The sequence below is a fragment of the Coregonus lavaretus genome, assembly GCF_964263955.1.
Source record: "Coregonus lavaretus genome assembly, contig: HAP1_SCAFFOLD_2299, whole genome shotgun sequence".
In the NCBI taxonomy this organism is placed as follows: domain Eukaryota; kingdom Metazoa; phylum Chordata; class Actinopteri; order Salmoniformes; family Salmonidae; genus Coregonus; species Coregonus lavaretus.
Genome location: NW_028165937.1, coordinates 58,543 through 78,772, shown reverse-complemented (window position 1 = coordinate 78,772; position 20,230 = coordinate 58,543). Strand labels below are relative to the sequence as shown.

Sequence of the window (20,230 nt, the reverse complement as noted above, 5' to 3'; positions counted from 1 at the left end):
CGTCTGCCATGAGCCTTCAGAGCCGTCCGCCAGACCGGAGCCGCTAGAGCTCTCCGCCAGACAGGAGCAGCCAGAGCCTTCCGCCAGACAGGATCAGCCAGAGCCTTCCGCCAGACAGGAGCAGCCAGAGCCTTCCGCCAGACAGGATCAGCCAGAGCCTTCCGCCAGACAGGATCAGCCAGAGCCTTCCGCCAGACAGGATCAGCCAGAGCCTTCCGCCAGACAGGATCAGCCAGAGCCTTCCGCCAGACAGGATCAGCCAGAGCCTTCCGCCAGACAGGATCAGCCAGAGCCTTCCGCCAGACAGGATCAGCCAGAGCCTTCCGCCAGACAGGATCAGCCAGAGCCTTCCGCCAGACAGGATCAGCCAGAGCCTTCTGCCAGACAGGATCAGCCAGAGCCTTCCGCCAGCCAGGATCCGCCAGAGCCTTCCGCCAGCCAGGATCCGCCAGAGCCGTCCAGCCAGGATCCGCCAGAGCCAGCCAGCCAGGATCCGCCATTCAGTCCGGTGCTGCCCCTCAGGCCGGTGCTGCCCCTCAGGCCGGTGCTGCCCCTCAGGCCGGTGCTGCCCCTCAGTCCGGTGCTGCCCCTTAGTCCGGTGCTGCCCCTTAGTCCGGTGCCGCCCCTTAATCCAGTGGGGTTTAGTTGGGGGGTGGTCAGGTGGAGGGGGCTACGGAGGCGGATAGTGACTAAGGTGGGGTGGGGACCACGACCTGGGCCAGAGCCGCCACCATGGACAGACGCCCACCCAGACCCTCCCCTAGACTGTATGCTGGTGCGCCCGGAGTTCGCACCTTTAGGGGGGGGTACTGTGACACTCTGGCTCCATGGACTTTGTTTATTGAGCCAGGGTTGTTCATTTTCATTGTTTGGGTGTATTTCTATGTTGGGTATTCTAGTTGTTCATTTCTATGTTTGGTGATTGTTCTTGATTAGTCATATGACTCCCAATCGGAGGTAACGAGTGTCAGCTGTCGGCTCGTTATCTCTGATTGGGAGCCATATTTAAACTGTGTGGTTTCTCCTTGGTTTGTGGGTTTTTGTTCCTTTTCAGTCAGTGTTACTGTTGGACTTCATTGAGTCGTCTTTTGTTTGGTTACGTTATTTCAATAAAGTCATGTTTCTTGGACACGCTGCGCTTTGGTCCGCTTCCTCTATTAACGACGACCGTGACACTCACTGGTAACTCAATATGGACCTCAGAGTTTATACTCACTGGTAACTCAATATGGACCTCATAGTTTATACTCACTGGTAACTCAACATGGACCTCAGTTTATACTCACTGGTAACTCAACATGGACCTCAGAGTTTATACTCACTGGTAACTCAACATGGACCTCAGAGTTTATACTCAACGGTAATTCAATCGGAAAACAACGCACATAAAATGGGCAATAATGTTTGATTCTGTAGTCTGCAGTATGCTTTGTAATACCTGATGTGGTTCACTGGCGAGTATCTCACAGTGTGTGTGTAAGAAAGAGTGTGTGTGCGTGTGTGTGTGTGTGTGAGAACGCCCACGTGTGTGTGTGCATGTATCCATACGGTTATCTGAGCATGCTTTACAGTTGTGAGTCCCGGGCTATAAAAAAGAGACCAGGCAGTGATGCATTATGGTCATAAACCTAGGAGACAGACACACTGTGTAGCATGACCAACACACAGATATAGACCCACTGCTTGATACAGAACAGAAAGACAACATCGTAAAGCAAAGACGGAAGTAAACATCAGATGGAATGAAATATGTGTCAAATAAAAAGGCTGGAAATACACTGCTCAAAAAAATAAAGGGAACACTAAAATAACACATCCTAGATCTGAATGAATGAAATAATCTTATTAAATACTTTTTTCTTTATATAGTTGAATGTGCTGACAACAAAACCACACAAAAATTATCAATGGAAATCAAATGTATCAACCCATGGAGGTCTGGATTTGGAGTCACCCTCGAAATTAAAGTGGAAAACCACACTACAGGCTGATCCAACTTTGATGTAATGTCCTTAAAACAAGTCAAAATGAGGCTCAGTAGTGTGTGTGGCCTCCACGTGTCTGTATGACCTCCCTACAACGCCTGGGCATGCTCCTGATGAGGTGGCGGATGGTCTCCTGAGGGATCTCCTCCCAGACCTGGACTAAAGCATCCACCAACTCCTGGACAGTCTGTGGTGCAACGTGGCGTTGGTGGATGGAGCGAGACATGATGTCCCAGATGTGCTCAATTGGATTCAGGTCTGGGGAACGGGCGGGCCAGTCCATAGCATCAATGCCTTCCTCTTGCAGGAACTGCTGACACACTCCAGCCACATGAGGTCTAGCATTGTCTTGCATTAGGAGGAACCCAGGGCCAACCGCACCAGCATATGGTCTCACAAGGGGTCTGAGGATCACATCTCGGTACCTAATGGCAGTCAGGCTACCTCTGGCGAGCACATGGAGGGCTGTGCGGCCCCCCAAAGAAATGCCACCCCACACCATGACTGACCCACCGCCAAACCGGTCATGCTGGAGGATGTTGCAGGCAGCAGAAGTTCTCCACAGAGTCTCCAGACTCTGTCACGTCTGTCACGTGCTCAGTGTGAACCTGCTTTCATCTGTGAAGAGCACAGGGCGCCAGTGGCGAATTTGCCAATCTTGGTGTTCTCTGGCAAATGCCAAACGTCCTGCACGGTGTTGGGCTGTAAGCACAACCCCCACCTGTGGACGTCGGGCCCTCATACCACCCTCATGGAGTCTGTTTCTGACCGTTTGAGCAGACACATGCACATTTGTGGCCTGCTGGAGGTACTTTTGCAGGGCTCTGGCAGTGCTCCTCCTGCTCCTCCTTGCACAAAGGCGGAGGTAGCAGTCCTGCTGCTGGGTTGTTGCCCTCCTACAGCCTCCTCCACGTCTCCTGATGTACTGGCCTGTCTCCTGGTAGCGCCTCCATGCTTTGGACACTACGCTGACAGACACAGCAAACCTTCTTGCCACAGCTCGCATTGATGTGCCATCCTGGATGAGCTGCACACTTGTGTGGGTTGTAGACTCCGTCTCATGCTACCACTAGAGTGAAAGCACCACTAGCATTCAAAAGTGACCAAAACATCAGCCAGGAAGCATAGGAACTGAGAAGTGGTCTGTGGTCACCACCTGCAAAACCAGTCCTTTATTGGGGGTGTCTTTCTAATTGCCTATAATGTCCACCTGTTGTCTATTCCATTTGCACAACAGCATGTGAAATGTATTGTCAATCAGTGTTGCTTCCTAAGTGGACAGTTTGATTTCACAGAAGTGTGATTGACTTGGAGTTACATTGTGTTGTTTAAGTGTTCCCTTTATTTTTTTGAGCAGTGTAGATAGACGGAAGTGGAAGAGGATTTATAATGAATGATAGGTGAGTGGTTGTGAGTTGTCATCATCATCATCAGAGAAAGAAGGAGAGAGAGGTAAAGTGAGGGAGGGATACAAAGAGAGAGAGATAGATAGATACAGAGAGAGAGAGCGAGAGAGAGAGCGAGAGAGAGAGAGCGAGAGAGAGCGAAAGAGAGAGAGAGAGAGCGAGAGCGAGAGCGAGAGCGAGAGCGAGCGAGAGAGAGAGAGAGAGAGAGAAAGAAAGAAAGAAAGAAAGAAAGAAAGAAAGAAAGAAAGAAAGAAAGAAAGAAAGAAAGAAAGAAAGAAAGAAAGAAAGAAAGACAAAGAGAGGGGAGGGAGATAACCATGCCAGTGAGATGAAACTTTGGCAGATGATCAGCCATCGTCAACATGGCCTGTTAAATATCAGCAGTGGAACAAATCACACAGCTAGTGTTCTGTGTTTGTGTTCAGGTTGTTGTCTGAATGTAAATGACTGTTGACCTCTATTTTATACAGATGACAACATATAATCAGAATCAACAGATCGGACACAATCTACAACGTATACAACTGTTCTACACAAGGTGTCCACAGTAGGCTGTTGTATTTTATCTCAGGGCTGTAGGGGAATGAAGAGCAGCTAAGAGATGTGTGCTTAGAGGAGGTAAAGGGGGAGACAGAGAGGAAGAGGAAGGGAGTTGATAAGAGCATAGATGACAATGTGAAGTTGCAAGTTGCTAATCTTCATTCCGCACACACAGCATTCCACACACACACACACACACACACACACACAGCATTCCACACACACACACACACACACACACACACACACACACACACAGCATTCCACACACACACACACACACACACACACACACACACACACACACACACACACACACACACACACACACACACACACACACACACACATACAAACACACACACACACACACACACACACACACACAGAGGAAAGCATTGTGAATGATAATCATGTCAGATCAATAAGGTTGCCTGTAGGAGCGCTGTCTGGTTCGGCCAGTATGCCACCTCCAGATAAGTTATGATACAGTGGAATATAGGCTAACTGTTTTACTTCACATAACAACCAAACTCATTTAGCTGATCTTACAGTGTTTGTATTGTGCTGAGCTGAGATCCAGACAGATAACCTGCAGAGTAAAATAACCAAATGTCTGCTTCTGCACCTGGATAAAAACACAGGAAACACTCTGGCATAATCATTTTCACATAACTAATTCTCTCAACTCTCACCCCTTCATCACTGTTGAAAGAGTCAAACAAAATACAACTGTTACAAATGCTTTTGTCAGAGATTATAAGACACACACACACAGAGAGTGTGGGGTTTTAAGTGCTTCTTTAGCTCATTTGTCCCGTGCCCCGATGTGGCTGGTGTGAGAACGGAGGAGTGAGGGATTGGCTGAGTGGCTGAAAAAGAGACAAAGATTAAAGGAAGAAAGGATGCTGAGGTGTTTTGTTTTGGTTCAGAGATCAAGCCGAGAGGTTCTAGAACCCTGCGGTGCTCCCTGTGTGTCAATGAAAGAGAGACAGCAGCATCCTCCTCCTTTACCCATGTGTGTGTGAGAGAGAGAGAGAGAGAGAGAGAGAGATGTTATTGTTTATTTCACTTTTGTTTATTATCTATTTCACTTGCTTTGGCAATGTAAACATATGGCAATATAAACATATGTTTCCCATGTCAATAAAGCCCTTAAATTGAATTGAATTGAATAGAGAGAGAGAAAAAGAGAGAAAAAGAGAGGCAGAGAAAAAGAGAGAGGTATAGAGGAGAGGGGTGTTATGCTCTGCACCGTAGACAGGCGTTGCAGAATATGGAGAGAAGGGGATAGAAGGAAGGAGAGCGAGAGACAGAGAGAGAAAGAGAGAGGGAGAGAGAAAAAGAGAGAGATCAAAGGAGAGAGAAGGAGGGAGGTATAGAGGGGAGGGGTGTTAAGCTCTGCACCACAGGCAGGTGTTACAGAATGGAGAGAGAGGGGGATAGAAGGAAGGAGAGAGAGTGATAGAGAGATAAAGAGAGAAAGAGAGAAAGAGAGAGAGAGAGAGAGAGACGGAACGAAAGAGAGATAGAAGGAGAGAGGGAAGGAGGGAGATATAGAGGGGAGGGGTGTTAAGCTCTGCTCCACAGGCAGGTGTTACAAATCCCCCCCGGTGCTGCTCTCTGATCAGTACATGATCAATCTGCTCCGCCAAAGCAGGGACCTGAGTTAGTGAGTGGGTGTATGTGTGTGCACACGCATCCGTGTGACCCAGTAGTGTGAATGTGAATGAAAACAGAGAGAGTGTGAGAAAGGGGGAGAGAGTGAGCACGAGAGGGGGAAATAGAGAGAGGGAGAGAAGAGGGAAAGAGAGGAAGGAAGGGATAGAGCTATAACAACTGGTGTGAGAGGCCTTAATGACGGTCAGCTCAGGGGCCTGGAAAGGTACCAACACACATCCACCCTTAACCCCCAGGCATCAGTGGAGGTTAGCAGCATGATAATACCTCAACCTTGCCTTCTGATCATTCTGATCCATTTAGCTTGCCTTAAGGCGTCCGCATGTTTCCCAGCCGAAACAGTTCGGAAGAGTTTGTGCATATATTATGACAACATTTTGTGACGTTTTTGTTAGTTTTGGACTTTAGTGAGTTTTTATTTGGAGAAATATTGCACCAAACATCTCAGTTAGATGCAAAAATTCCAGGACAAAATCTCCTCGGCAAAAACGTCAAAATTAATGACAGATTTCTTGAGTTATCTTAGATTAATTCTGACTGGCTACAGTGTCTCAAAATGAACAAACAGTACTATTGCCGCTTTTTTCCCCTCATTTTTCAAGCATAGGTATTTTAACTCGGTCTTCGGGACCCCAAGGGGTGCACATTTTGTTTTTGCCCTAGCACTACAGAGCTGATTCAAATAATCAACTAATCAGATTTTGTACTGTAGATATGTGGTAGTGGTGGAGTAGGGGCCTGAGGGCACACAATGTGTTGTGAAATTTGTGAATGTATTGTAAAGTTTTAAAAATTGTATTAAACTGCCTTAATTTTGCCGGACCCCAGGAAGAGTAGCTGCTGCCTTGACAGCAGCTAATGGGGATCCATAATAAATAGAAATACAAATACAAATACAAATCATCAAGTTTTGATCATTTGAATCAGCTGTGCTAAGGCAAAAACCAAAATTGTGGTCCCGAGAACTGAGTTTGGGAAACGTTAGAGGGTAGGGGGTAGTGGTAAGGTTGGGGTTGGGTTGGGTATGTCAAGCTCAAACTCAAACCCCTAGTTCAGGGACTGGGTACAAATTGCCCTTAGGTACAGATCTAGAATCAGCTAAACCAGGGATGGGCAACTTTGATAGGGGTATTGCACAAAAATTTATTTTTGCCCTGACTTATGCCATGTTAATATGATATCTGAGTGAGAGTGACTTACAAAGTCAATTGGGGACCCCGTAATTCGACCATGATTACTACAAGTTTAGATAGCTGGCTAGACTAACTTACCAATCTAAAAAATGTTAGCTGACATGTGCTAATTGAGTGACTATAAGTGACTGACATAACAAGAGAAAAACTGCTGATGCACAACCAAATTTGTGGAAAACTGTTAACGGACTCTTAATCAGTATAGGGCCATCTTCCTCCTCTTCCTGCCTGTTAGCCAATCTTATTAGAGCATGAAGTCATTACAGCATGTACACAGAAGCACCAGAATGCAATTAGCCATTAGCCAATCAAATAGACAAAGCAGGTCTAATTAGCAGATAGAAGGCTCACGGGGACGAGCATGCCTTTAATAACACGCCTTTAAAACCCCATCACTGCTGTCTGATAATATTCTGTGTCAGGTTGTGTGGGGACGAGCAGGGTATTCCCACTGTGGTACTAGGAATAACGAGGAGGACTTCAACCAGGGTTGGGGTCAACTCCATTTAGACTCAGCTAATTCAGGGAGGGACTTGAAAGTCCAATAGAAGAATAACCGCCACTTTTGGATCCGCCTCCTGAAATGGAATGAAATGTAGCCGTAAATAGTTTTGTATTGCTCTATGACTGCATCTACTGTATAAGATGCTATGAATAGGGTTATAATGCAATATAAGTGTTTAGAAAATCAAATATTTGGGCAGAGTGTTATGTTGAGCACAGTTGAGTCCATTTGGGGATGACAGCGTAGGGTTTCGGTTGAGTGTAGTTGGATTGAGGGTTGAGGCAGGGTGTGTGATGTGTGAGTGTAGTTGGGTTGAGAGTTGAGGCAGGGTGTGTGATGTGTGAGTGTAGTTGGGTTGAGTGTTGAGGCAGGGTGTGTGATGTGTGAGTGTAGTAGGGTTGAGAGTTGAGGCAGGGTGTGTGATGTGTGAGTGTAGTTGGGTTGAGAGTTGAGGCAGGGTGTGTGATGTGTGAGTGTAGTTGGGTTGAGAGTTGAGGTAGGGTGTGTGATGTGTGAGTGTAGTTGGGTTGAGAGTTGAGGCAGGGTGTGTGAGTATAGTTGGGTTGAGAGTTGAGGCAGGGTGTGTGATGTGTGAGTGTAGTTGGGTTGAGAGTTGAGGCAGGGTGTGTGATGTGTGAGTGTAGTTGGGTTGAGAGTTGAGGCAGGGTGTGTGATGTGTGCTGTTATCCCTTCTGAGGGGAAGAAGAGCTGAATTATGTAAGGTCAGTCCTGGCCAGATCAAAGCAGAGCCTGTCAAACAACCTCACTCTCTCTCTCTCTCTCTCTCTCTCTCTCTCTCTCTCTCTCTCTCTCTCTCTCTCTCTCTCTTTCGTGAAGGAGCAAAGAAACCTCTCTCTGAGCTCTCTCTGAATTATCTTTGACACCTGTTGAAGAGGCTATGACTGGATGAAGCATATACTGTAGTCGAATGGGGGAAAAACCAGGCCCACACGCACACATACACACACACCCCGACACACAGACGCGTAGGGATGCACATAGACGCACAAACTCCAAAACCAAAGACATGTTAGCAACACAAACACCATCAAAAACAAAGACACAGAGAGGGGTTGTTAAGAAACACAGAGACACCCTGCGGTTATTTAAAGAGAATCATATTTTTATGAAGCAATTCTCAGGAAGTAAGTGCAGCACTGACCCTCCAGCCCCACCCCCAGACAGACCATGTCAAAACAAACTAACTCAATTAGATCAGGGTATGGACCAGACCAGTCTGGGCTGTACACTACCAACCGCCTGAACAACCCACCTTAGCAACCCGCCTTAGCAACCCACAAGTATACAGGTATACACAGGTACACTGCACAATCATGATGGTCTCTGGGTGCTGTTCAAAGAGCACAGCAATGATAGCCTGGGTGCCAGTCTCTTTCTGCTTTAGCAAACATATCCCAACACAATTATATATAGTGCCACTCGATTTTGGAACACAGAAACAGATGGAGGACCCCACCAGGCTAAAACACTGTTGGGTGGATCAATGACACTGAATTCCATTTGAGTCTGGACGACTAAAAGTGGTGGTCCTATGATCCCTGTATGGACCACAGTGAATGTGCTGTCTAATGACTTAACCTAGCATCATGTTTAGATATAACTACTATGTCACTAGGCCTGGTGAGTGCAACACATACCACTCCTATTTTTCCTTGAAATTGTTTCATGGCGAAACGCCGATGAGGACCCTGTTTGAACTCGGGAGTGCCATGCGTTTTACTTCCCGGGTCAAAGGTGACAGAAAACTGAAAGGGCCAATCGAATGGATGAATCATGACCATGGGCCAATGACTGATCAGAACTCGTGGTCTAATTTGATCTTAGAGTGGACTGAAGACATGGATGTCAGACTGTAAGAAACAAAAATAGCATTTGACAAATGTAAACAGAGCAGAATACAGACCAGTGAAACACAGTTCTCCTTCACATATCTTATCACATATCTTATAATATATCTTATCACATATCTTATCACATATCTTATCATATATCTTAGCACATATCTTAGCACATATCTTATCATATATTTTATCACATATCTTATCACATATCTTATCCCATATCTTATCACATATCTTATCCCACACAGAGTAAGGAGAGATAAGCCAAAACAAAACAGACAACTCAAAACAATTATGCAAAGAAGCTCTGCAGCCAAAATGATCTAAAATATATATATTTTTTTTATATCCAACATAACTGAACAGCACAACCTTACTCTGCACAGACATCAAACTGAGAAGATACAGTAAGCAGAGTAAGATGTTAACCTTGATGATCCAATCGTTCAGAGCGCGTGTGTGTGATGGAGGAATTATTGACGCGTTGCTACAGAGTGTAGCTCAGAAGGAGCTCAAGGAACGAGGAACGATGAGGACCATTGGCTGAGTGATGCATGTGTATTAAATATGCATGCACAGCACTGTGTGTGTGTGTGTAAGAGTTTGTGCAAGGGGGCGTGTGTGTGTGCGCACGCACATGTTTGTGTGTGTGTGTGTGTATGCACTAGGGGTATTATACAGAATCCTGCTGCAGTGGGGCTACGGGCAGCACACACACATACTGCACATCTATACTGTACATGCACACACATACATTCAATAACACACACACACAGACTCAAATGTACATACACACATGACTATGCTGCCCAATGACGGGCTATTTTTAATGAACTGAGGTTTTCTGCAGGACTGACGCACGCATACAGAGAAACATACACTCCACATACAAACACACACCATGAGAAATACTTTCAAACAAAATCACAGTTGCATACACACAAACATGCACACACATTGTTAATGACCTCCAGATAATTCTGACTAGAAAACATAATGTTCCTAGGAGAGTAGAGCGCCAGCCAGGCAGTATCGCTACCACCCACCATACAACCCCATCTCAGTGTTATCCACTATGCTGTCTAATATCACACTATGCAGAACAGCACAGTTCAAACCATGTGTTTTCAGTATGTACACGCACCCAAACATACACACACACGCCCCCCCCCCCCCCCCCAACAAAATGATTGATAGCCCGTCACATTTACATAGTCAGCCAGTCATCAGTCCAGTTCAGTCCAGTTTAAGATGTAAGTAGTATAGACAGCAGACACATGCAGTACAACACCACCAAGTTAACCTTCAAGCACTGTTCCAAGGTCAGGTTTAATTGTTAAATCCCCAATGATTATGGTTAGGACTGGTTGAGGGAGAGCAGAACCTAGACCAGCGCTTGAGGGCAACATGAAGGACATTATGCTACATTATATTACCCAGCAAGCACCAGGTGGTGGTGGTGTACAGGACGCCATAGCAACGCCATGGAAACACCATGGCAACACCACTGCAACACCATAGCAACTACGGTCTATGTTGCTGCCCGGCAGTTTGGTCCAGCCCAGACTTGCTACAGTGGCATGGTCGTCAGATACACACTTCAATCACATCGTTAATAACATTGTTAATTCATTAATTCATGAATCAATCAATTAATTGATCATCATCTTCAACAATCAGTCGAAAGGAGCAAGAACACAGTATCTACTGGTCTCTGTTTTTTTGCTAAGTGAGAGACAGACGGAGGGATAGACAGATTGAAAAAGAAAGATGTTCAAAGAAACTAAACTAAAGGAAAATGTGAGAGTTAAGTAAATGACAGATATGATTTAGAGGTGAAAAACCTAGTGTGGAACAAACCGCTAAAATAAAAATAATGGATGGATAGAGAGAGAGAGAGAGAGAGAGAGAGAGAGAGAGAGAGAGAGAGAGAGAGAGAGAGAGAGAGAGAGAGAGAGAGAGAGAGAGAGAGAGAGAGAACAAATATGAATAAAAGGAACAAAATAAAAAATATAATGTTAGGTAGTACAACAGTTAGAGTGACAGACTGATATATATATTAGATACAGATAGATGATAGAGAGATTAGACTTTTATCTCATATTTTTTTGTCACAGGCACTAATGTCTTCACAGTCATATAGGAGGTATCCAAATTCAAAATGATTTCAGTGTCTAGAATTGCTACAAAGCTAAAACATTTAAAACTAGTAATCTAACACTTCCTCCATGTGTACCAAACTTAACTCATATATATATATACCTGTATGTATATATATGTATATATTTATTTGTACATATATATTTCTGTAGATTTTTAAATGATAAAATTGAATACAATAGTCAATAAAATATCTAAGTTAAATCACAGTATAACATGGTACATTCTCAAAAACATAGTATATATTAATATATTCTATTTTTTTTTTCAGCAAAAAATGTTGCTACAGGGTTTTAAAAGTCACTTCTGTTCATGCAGTCACAGACTTAAGTATTAGCGCCTTGATACAACTCAATGATGCTCGATGACACACCAGGGTTCAGCACTCCTGATTGGTTTAAAATGACCTCATTCCCAAACAGTAGAACTGTTTCCACGGTTTCCACTGTTGGGGCGCTGGGTCGAGCGAGCTACCTCAAGGAAAGATGGCCGCCATTGGTCCTAAGCTTTAGATAGAGTACAACTACACAAACCCCTCCACTGCAAGCCTCTGGGATTTCAATCTTCTAAACATGCAATGATTTCTGGGCTTTTCCAAGGGGTAGGGGGGGCGGAGGGATCATGGGACGACAAAAGCATCTCTCTATAACTATGATAAATTGTTTCCAAAATATGGCCTCTTGACAAAGCAGTATGTGCAGAAGAGAAAAGTAAAATGACAGCCTGCACTTGTTGAGAAGCGGAAGGTGTAAAATGACAGCCTGCCCTTGTTGAGAAGCGGAAGGTGTAAAATGACAGCCTGCACTTGTTGAGAAGCGGAAGGTGTAAAATGACAGCCTGCACTTGTTGAGAAGCGGAAGGTGTAAAATGACAGCCTGCACTTGTTGAGAAGCGGAAGGTTTAAAATGACAGCCTGCACTTGTTGAGAAGCGGAAGGTGTAAAATGACAGCCTGCACTTGTTGAGAAGCGGAAGGTGTAAATGACAGCCTGCACTTGTTGAGAAGCAGAATGTGTAAAATGACAGCTTGCACTTGTTGAGAAGCGGAAGGTGTAAAATGACAGCCTGTACTTGTTGAGAAGCGGAAGGTGTAAAATGACAGCCTGCACTTGTTGAGAAGCGGAAGGTGTAAAATGACAGCCTGCACTTGTTGAGAAGCGGAAGGTGTAAAATGACAGCCTGCACTTGTTCAGAAGCAGAAGGTGTAAAATGACAGCCTGCACTTGTTGAGAAGCGGAAGGTGTAAAATGACAGCCTGCCCTTGTTGAGAAGCAGAAGGTGTTTTGGGGGGGTGGGGGCCTTGACTCAAAAGACCGTCCAACCTTCTGATCTGTGACGACATGCACAAACCCAACGCGACGACATAATCCCTCACATAGCAGGATCAAGCCCCATCAAGCCTTCCATTCCAGCCAGGATCAACAGCATCCAAAAACAAGGTTACAAAGTCTAAAAGTGGGTCTACTTTTGCTACATCATGTCAAAGCTACATTCAACTAGGAGAAGCTGGGGGTTCGGCTGTAGGCTGGTCTCAGAGTGGAGTAGAGAGCTGAGGTGAATACACCATACCCATGGACAGCATCGCGCTGCATGACATAGCTTTTTTAGGTGACCCACACACGGAACCCCAAAGCATGGTACTGACTATAGGTTTTGGTTTAACAATGTATTTTGGCACTGAGTCTTTATGGCAATGTCTGCTTACTCTCTGTTTGACACCTGTTGGGTTGTTCATAAGGGTTAGCCTGAGCATGGTACTGTTCAGTTGACCTGATCCGTAAATCACCTGCACTTACACACTACTTCACAGATCCTTATTGTGTAGAGATGAGTGGATCTGAGCAGTGCCTTGCCTAGGCCCGTCCCGGTGAACAAGCCAAAAGGCCTACAGGTTGTCACGTCACTTGGCACTCCAAGTAGTATCAGTCTGCTATTGTATTATCATCATACTAAAGAGGGCAATATTGCTAAATCTCTGTCCCACACAGTAGACTCTACTCCCACATAGTAGACTCTACTCCCACACAGTAGACTCTACTCCCACACAGTAGACTCTACTCCCACACAGTAGACTCTACTCCCACACAGTAGACTCTACTCCCACACAGTAGACTCTACTCCCACACAGTAGACTCTACTCCCACACAGTAGACTCTACTCCCACACAGTAGACTCTACTCCCACACAGTAGACTCTACTCCCACACAGTAGACTCTACTCCCACATAGTAGACTCTACTCCCACATAGTAGACTCTACTCCACATAGTAGACTCTACTCCCACATAGTAGACTCTACTCCACATAGTATTCACCTCATAGTGGTATTACTACATCCGTCTTGCTGTGAAACTATGTTTCTAATAATGACAGTAGTCAGGTATTGGCACAGTATTGTTCTTCACCATGGTATAATAGCTATTGTGTGGTGTGATGACGGCACGTGGATGGCTTATGCGATGACTTCATAAGATGCATCTCCTTCACACTGGTGAGTGTGTCTTCCAAGCAGGAGGCAATGAAAGGCCATAAGAACCATTTAAAAATACACTGCTCAGGGTTTCAATGACCCATTACTCCTAATGACTTAAGCTAAGCTGTCCTGATTCCTCCACGTAATGTCAAATCGACTCAGCTCAGAGATTTTCTCACTCAGACCTCTCAAGCTTATTTGAATATTATGCAGCCATCTAGTGCCAATTATAGATATTGCAACCAATCATTTCCTCCGTCCTCTCTCCTAATAGAGAATGTTGTATTGCTCACGTGTGAAATAATATAGCAATATACTCATGAAAACAGATGACCGGAAACCAATTTGGCTTAAAAGCTGTGGAGTAGAAATTTGGCACTGCTTTTTAAACGCTTCTCACGTCCAAGTTCAGCCCCAGCCGACCTCCCCTGCTGCTTAAAACACTGCCACTGAGAGAACAACACATAGATTGATAGAATATAAAAGAAGGTATTAGGAGAAAAGTCGGAGTAAGAAAGAAAATAAAAGACAGACGGGAAAGAAAGATCTGGCTACATGTCTTTTTTTCTTCTGATTTTTCTTCAGAATGTTCAGTTTGTGTCTGGAACACATTGATGTAATCGTACTCGTCAGTGGAATGACACGAGTCTGTGTTCTGAGTTCTGATCCGACCAGAGGAGAAATGACAGGCTCCAATGAGGTGGCGGAGAAAGTCTCCTGTTAAATCTGATTGGGCAAAAGGGTTTGTAGTAAACATGACATCACGGGGGTTGGTAACCTTCCCTTCCGGGGGGCATGGGTCGCGCTAGATGGCCCTGAAGATGTCATGAGGTCAAAGGGCATGTGATGTTACTGTCCTCACTGGCCTATGAGAGATGGGAAGCCAGACAGAGAGTGTGTAAGAGAGAGGCGACTGCATTGCTTTTATATCAACCAACTTACAAAAGGGGAGAGAGATGAGCAGGGGTCTCTCCAACGTGAGGATGCAGTCTACCAATCCAATTCAAAAGGGGAGGATGTGACATGTCCCTCAGCCAATGGGGACAGGAGAGATAGAGTCTGTGGGAGTGTTAACCAGTCGTTGGATCCTTACAGGAGCAGGCCGGTCTCTCCGCTACCAACGAGGTGTGTTCAGTCAGAGCCAGAGGGAGGGAGACGAGCGTGTGTGTGTGTGTGTAAACATGACATCTTTACTCACAGGTTGGAGACTTGTCTTATCCATTGTTCTGACTGGGGGAAGAGAGGAGGACCGATGTTGACATCACAAAGCTCAGTTCTGACCGGAGGAAGAGTTCTGGAGCTGCCATCGCCGCGGACGACGTGGCGTCGCCCTCACTCTCGGTGTCATGGGACCCCTCCAGTCGGATGTAGGTGACCCTGGTGTGGCACCTCACCGTGGCCCTCACCAGAACACGCACCAGGGACCGGGTTACTGTGGTTCTGCTTTCACCCACAGCGGAGACAGCCATGGTACAATCATCCCTAGAAGTTCCCGTAGCGATGGTCGCTAGCTGATGGTCATTTTTGGTCGCCATAACAGCAGCCTCAGTTGCTGTGACATCCCCCGTTGCCAAGGCACCGCCATTGGTAACAGTTGCCATGGTGTCAGTGGTTTCAGCGGCAGCGGTGACGGCTCGCGTGTCTCCCTCTCTCGTCTCCCCCTGTCATACCTCGCTCTCCAGGCTGGAGAAATGGGCGGAGCCTCGTCGGGAGCACAGGCTCTTGGCCTTGAGTGGCAGGTGGGGGGAGTAGAAGCGTCCGGGCTGGGGCACTGACCGTAGTCTCTGGTACAGGAGCTTAGCACTGGCTGAGGCCTGGGCCTGTCCCGAACCCCCTGGGGGGGAGACAGAGGACGAGGAGGGAGGAGGAGGGATGGGCACCGGCAGGGAGGAGGATGAGGAAGGGGCACTGGGTAGGGGTTGAGGGGGTGAGAGGGAGGGCTGAGGGGGGTGGTCTACTAACCCTCCTGAATGCTGTGTGCTGAGGCTGAGGCTGGCCTGGCTGCCTGACTTGGCCTGGCCCTGGTCTGGTTTGGGAGGGGGTTTGGGCCGTGAGCCCCCGCTGAAGCTGTGGCAGTGGGGTAGCAGCTCCTCCTGGCTGTGCGACAGGGCTGTGCTTCCTCTCTTCCCGTGGCCGTGTGACCGCCCGTGGGGGTGCGGGTGCACATGGGGGTGGGGGTACTGGCTACAGGACACCCCAGAACCCTGGTCTCTGTCTCGTGCGCGCCCCTTTCCCTTCCCCCCGCCTCCCCTTTTCCACTTCTTCTCTCCCTTCACGGGGAGTTTGTCCACAGACCAGTACCGTCGGGGGGGCCGGAGGTTTACCGGAGGAGGGGGCCACTGGGACCCCAGACCTCCACTCCCTCCCCCTGACCCCCACCCTAATCCTGGCCCTGAACCCCAAGAATCTCCCCCCGGCCCACCCCACCCCTCCACTCGCCCTAGTATAGAGTCGTCTCTACTGTTGATGCTGCCCCCTTTCTCTCTGGAGGGGTATGTGCCGAAAAACCAGCTCCCTCCCCCTATCCCCCCTATCCCACTACTCCCTGGTCCTCCAGCCCTCCCACTCCCCTCCCTCCCCTCCCAGTACCTTTCGAATCGCCCAAACTCCCCTGACGAGCACTCATCAGAGTAACTCTCCTCTGCTCTCGCCCTGTCTCTTTCTGACTCTGACACAGCACCTCTCCCACCCGCCCTCCTCACCCTCTCCTCCACCCGTTCCCTCGCTCTGTCTCTCTGCCTCTCCTCCTCCTCATCTTCCTCATCATCATCCTCAGAGTCCCACTCATGGAAGGAGAGCCCATCCTGGGTGTTAGCCCTGCCTTTCTCATAGTGCATCAACAGAGGCCTCTTCTCTCCTCCTCTCCCTCCCTCCCCTCTCTCCACCCCTCCACTCCTCCGCCTCTTGGAGGATGGGATGAGCGGAGGGAGGGAGGAGGGGGGATTTCCAGAGTTAGGGTCCCCTCCTCCCCCGTTTCCTCCGCTCACCCAGAACTTGACCGAGGCGGGGAGTTTGGGGTAGCGCTTACTAGGGGGTGGATGTCTGGAGTGGGGGCGGGATGATCTGGGCCTCCTGCTCCTGCTGCTATCCTCCTCTCTATTATCTGCCTCTTCCTCTTCTCCCTCCCTCCTCCCTCGCTCCCTCTCTCCTGCCCATGCTGAATCTCTCCCTTTCTCCCCAAACGTACTACGATACTGGGTTGGAAAGGAAGAGTAGTTTGGCATCCCTCCTTCTCTCCCTCCATCCCCCTCTCCCTCCCTATCTGCCTCCACATCCCCCTCTTCTGGCTCGGAACGTCCAGTCGATTTCTTCCTCTTCTTCGTCTTAAGCGCCTTCTTCTTTCGCTTCTTTTTCACCTTCCGTCTCTTCCTCTCTTTGTCTCTCTCTCGTTCCCTCTCCTCCCTCTTTTTCCTCTTCTTCTTCTTTTTCTTCTTCTCCTTATCTTTCCTCCTCTTCTTCTCTCGTTTCCTCTCGTCGTCTCCTCCTCCTCCGCTGCGATCCCTCTCTCTCTCACCCCAGCCCGCCCACCACTCCTGTAACTGGGCCAACTGGCTACCTCCTCTCTCCCTCTCTCTCTCCATGTCTCTCTCCCCTCGGGGAGGGTGTGGTTTTCGGGGTGGTATGGGTGGTGGCTGGCGCCCGTGACTGAGGGAGCGAGAGGAGATAATGGAACGCTGTCTGTCCCTCCCCCTCCCCAGGAGAAGACTGGACTCCTCTGTCAGCTCCTCATCCTCATCATCCTCCTCTGCGTCCAAACCTTCCCGCGTGCTCTGAGAGGTCAAGGAGGAGGAGGAGGAAGGAGAGGAGGAGCGAGAGGAGGAGGTAGAGGAGGAGGTGGACGATGTGTTAGAGGAAGAGGAAGACGTTGAGGTGGTGTAGGGGAGTGAGGCGGAGGGAGAGGGGGGAGTGTAGGTGGGGGACAAGGGCACGGGTACGGGGAGCGGGAGAGGAGGAGAGACGGGGCGTCCCCTCCTCCCTCCACCATCCCTTGCTCCATCCCTTCCTCCTCCCCTCTGCCCCAGGGGTAGGATGTTCTCATACAGAGGCCCGCCTGGCTCTTTGGGCTTCTTGGGCCGGCGCTTCCTCCAAAAGGATGAGGGGAGAGGGGGGGAGGGGTGTGGCAGCGGGGGGTTAGGGGGCAGAGGGACTGGGGTCACGCCCACGGCTTGGCTTTTAGGAGGCAGCCGAGGCGTCCCCAAAGGTTTGACCCCTCCCTTCCCCTGACCCCCAGCGCCACCACCTCCCACCACCCTCTTCCCCACCCCATGGTCAGGGCCCTTCTCCGAGTAGAATGCCACAGTGGCGGGAGGGGGCTGGGGGTGGCCCCTGGGGGCTGTTTTGGGGGTCTGGGACCCTGCCGGCTGGTCCATACAGGGCCCCAGACCCTCAGGGTCGATGGGTCCATAGTAGCGTTTATATCCATCCAGTCCCCCACCACCACCACCACCACCAACCCCCACTCCTCCAGCTGTCGTTCCCCAGGTAGGAGCCACTTTCTGGGGGAAGGGCCCCATGTCTGCGACGGCCCCGCGGACCGCCATGGGGTTGGTGGCGGTCCCGGTCTTGGGCAGCCTCCAGCGGTCCACCACGGCCAGTCTGCGGTCGGGCCGGGGGAGGAATGTGGAGCAGGGCAGGGGCGCCCCCAGCATGGGCGTGTTGGAGGGCCCCAGCGCCGTCCCAGAATGCACTACGGTGGGAGGGGAGCCAGGGAGTTGTGTTTTGTAGACGGGCTGTGGCTGTTGCTGCTGTTGCTGCTGCGCCATGGTCAGGGCCGGGTTGGTTGACGACCCACTGACCAAGTGTGGCTGGGGCGGGACTGTTACCATGGCGCCATGATGGTGGGGGAGCATAGCCATGGAGGATTTGGCCCCGCCCGGCGTGGTTTCATCCTCAAAGCTGCAGCAACTGTACATGCCCTGGTAGAGAGGGAGAGATAGAGAACAAGTGGGGAATGGTAATGAACATTCAATAAATTATTAATAGAATCAAATCAAACATGCCCTATGTGACTGAGGGACGAGCGGTTATCAGTCAAGCTCTGTATGCATAATATATATTAGTATGTGCTGTTTCTATTGTTTCAAGGTCATTGTCAATGTTACCATACTTCCTGAGTGTTAGAGGAATTGAATTCCAATTAATCCTGTGAATTGACTGAGTGGAAATGGAATTGACCTCAACATACTCATCACAAACACACACACATCACACACGCACGGACACACGCACACGCAGGCAAACACACACAAACACACCAACACACACACATAAGATACCTCTACACCCCCCCTCCACACACCATTTCCCACCACACACCATTTCCCACCACACAAACTCACCCTACTGATGGCCAGTAGGAAGTCCAGCCTGCCGGAGCTGGTAGCCATGCAGTGTCTGAGCCTCCAGTAGACCAGGTGCTCCCAGGCAAACACCAGCAGACTGAGCCCCATGGCCACCAGCAGCATGTAGAAGACACCCGCCATGTTGTCTATGTCCAGCTTACTGCTCATCACCTCGATCTTGTCATTGTGACAGATACCTGACAGCCACAGACGCTCCAGCATCTCAATCTCATCTGGGGAGGGGGAGAGGGGAGTGAAACAGGGAGAAGGGGAACAGGGGTAGATGGGGAGAGAGATGGGGGATAGGGAGAGGGCAAGAGAGGGGTGAAGAGAGGGTGCAAAAGGAGGTGAAGGGGGAGGCAGGCAGAAAGGGGTCCGTGCAAAGAGGAGAATTGGGGAGGAAAAGGGGAAAGGAAGGCGAAGGAGGAGGAGTTAGGGTTAGGGAGTAGGGAGAGATTGGAGGAGGAGTAGAGAGGAGGACAGGAGTGCAGGGTTAGGGAGTAGGTAGAGGTTGGAGGAGGAGTAGAGAGGAGGACAGGAGTGGAGGGTTAGGGAGTAGGGAGAGGTTGGAGGAGGAGTAGAGAGGAGGACAGGAGTGCAGGGTTAGGGAGTAGGGAGAGGTTGGAGGAGGAGTAGAGAGGAGGACAGGAGTGGAGGGTTAGGGAGTAGGGAGAGGTTGGAGGAGGAGTAGAGAGGAGGACAGGAGTGGAGGGTTAGGGAGTAGGGAGAGGTTGGAGGAGGAGTAGAGAGGAGGACAGGAGTGGAGGGTTAGGGAGTAGGGAGAGGTTGGAGGAGGAGTAGAGAGGAGGACAGGAGTAGAGGGTTAGGGAGTAGGGAGAGGTTGGAGGAGGAGTAGAGAGGAGGACAGGAGTGGAGGGTTAGGGAGTAGGGAGAGGTTGGAGGAGGAGTAGAGAGGAGGACAGGAGTGGAGGGTTAGGGAGTAGGGAGAGGTTGGAGGAGGAGTAGGGAGGAGGACAGGAGTGGAGGGTTAGGGTTAGCTGTGTGTGTGTGTGTGTGTGTGTGTGTGTGTGTTTCATTAGCACTAAAGGGAGGTCCTCAGGCCCTCTGTTCGCTCATCGTTCAAGGT

At 48.9% G+C, this 20,230-nt stretch overlaps 1 pseudogene across 1 annotated transcript in view; it reads right to left on the bottom strand.

The window, feature by feature from the left end:
* Window positions 1-15,465: 15,465 nt before the first annotated feature.
* LOC311115277 overlaps window positions 15,466-20,230 on the bottom strand; it is a 61,921-nt pseudogene continuing 57,156 nt past the window's right edge. The window contains exons 13-14 of the transcript in view: window positions 19,141-19,376; window positions 15,466-18,717 (exon numbers count right to left, since the gene is read on the bottom strand). The product of the transcript in view is annotated as an uncharacterized misc_RNA (transcript). The remainder of the gene's footprint in view (window positions 18,718-19,140; window positions 19,377-20,230) is intronic.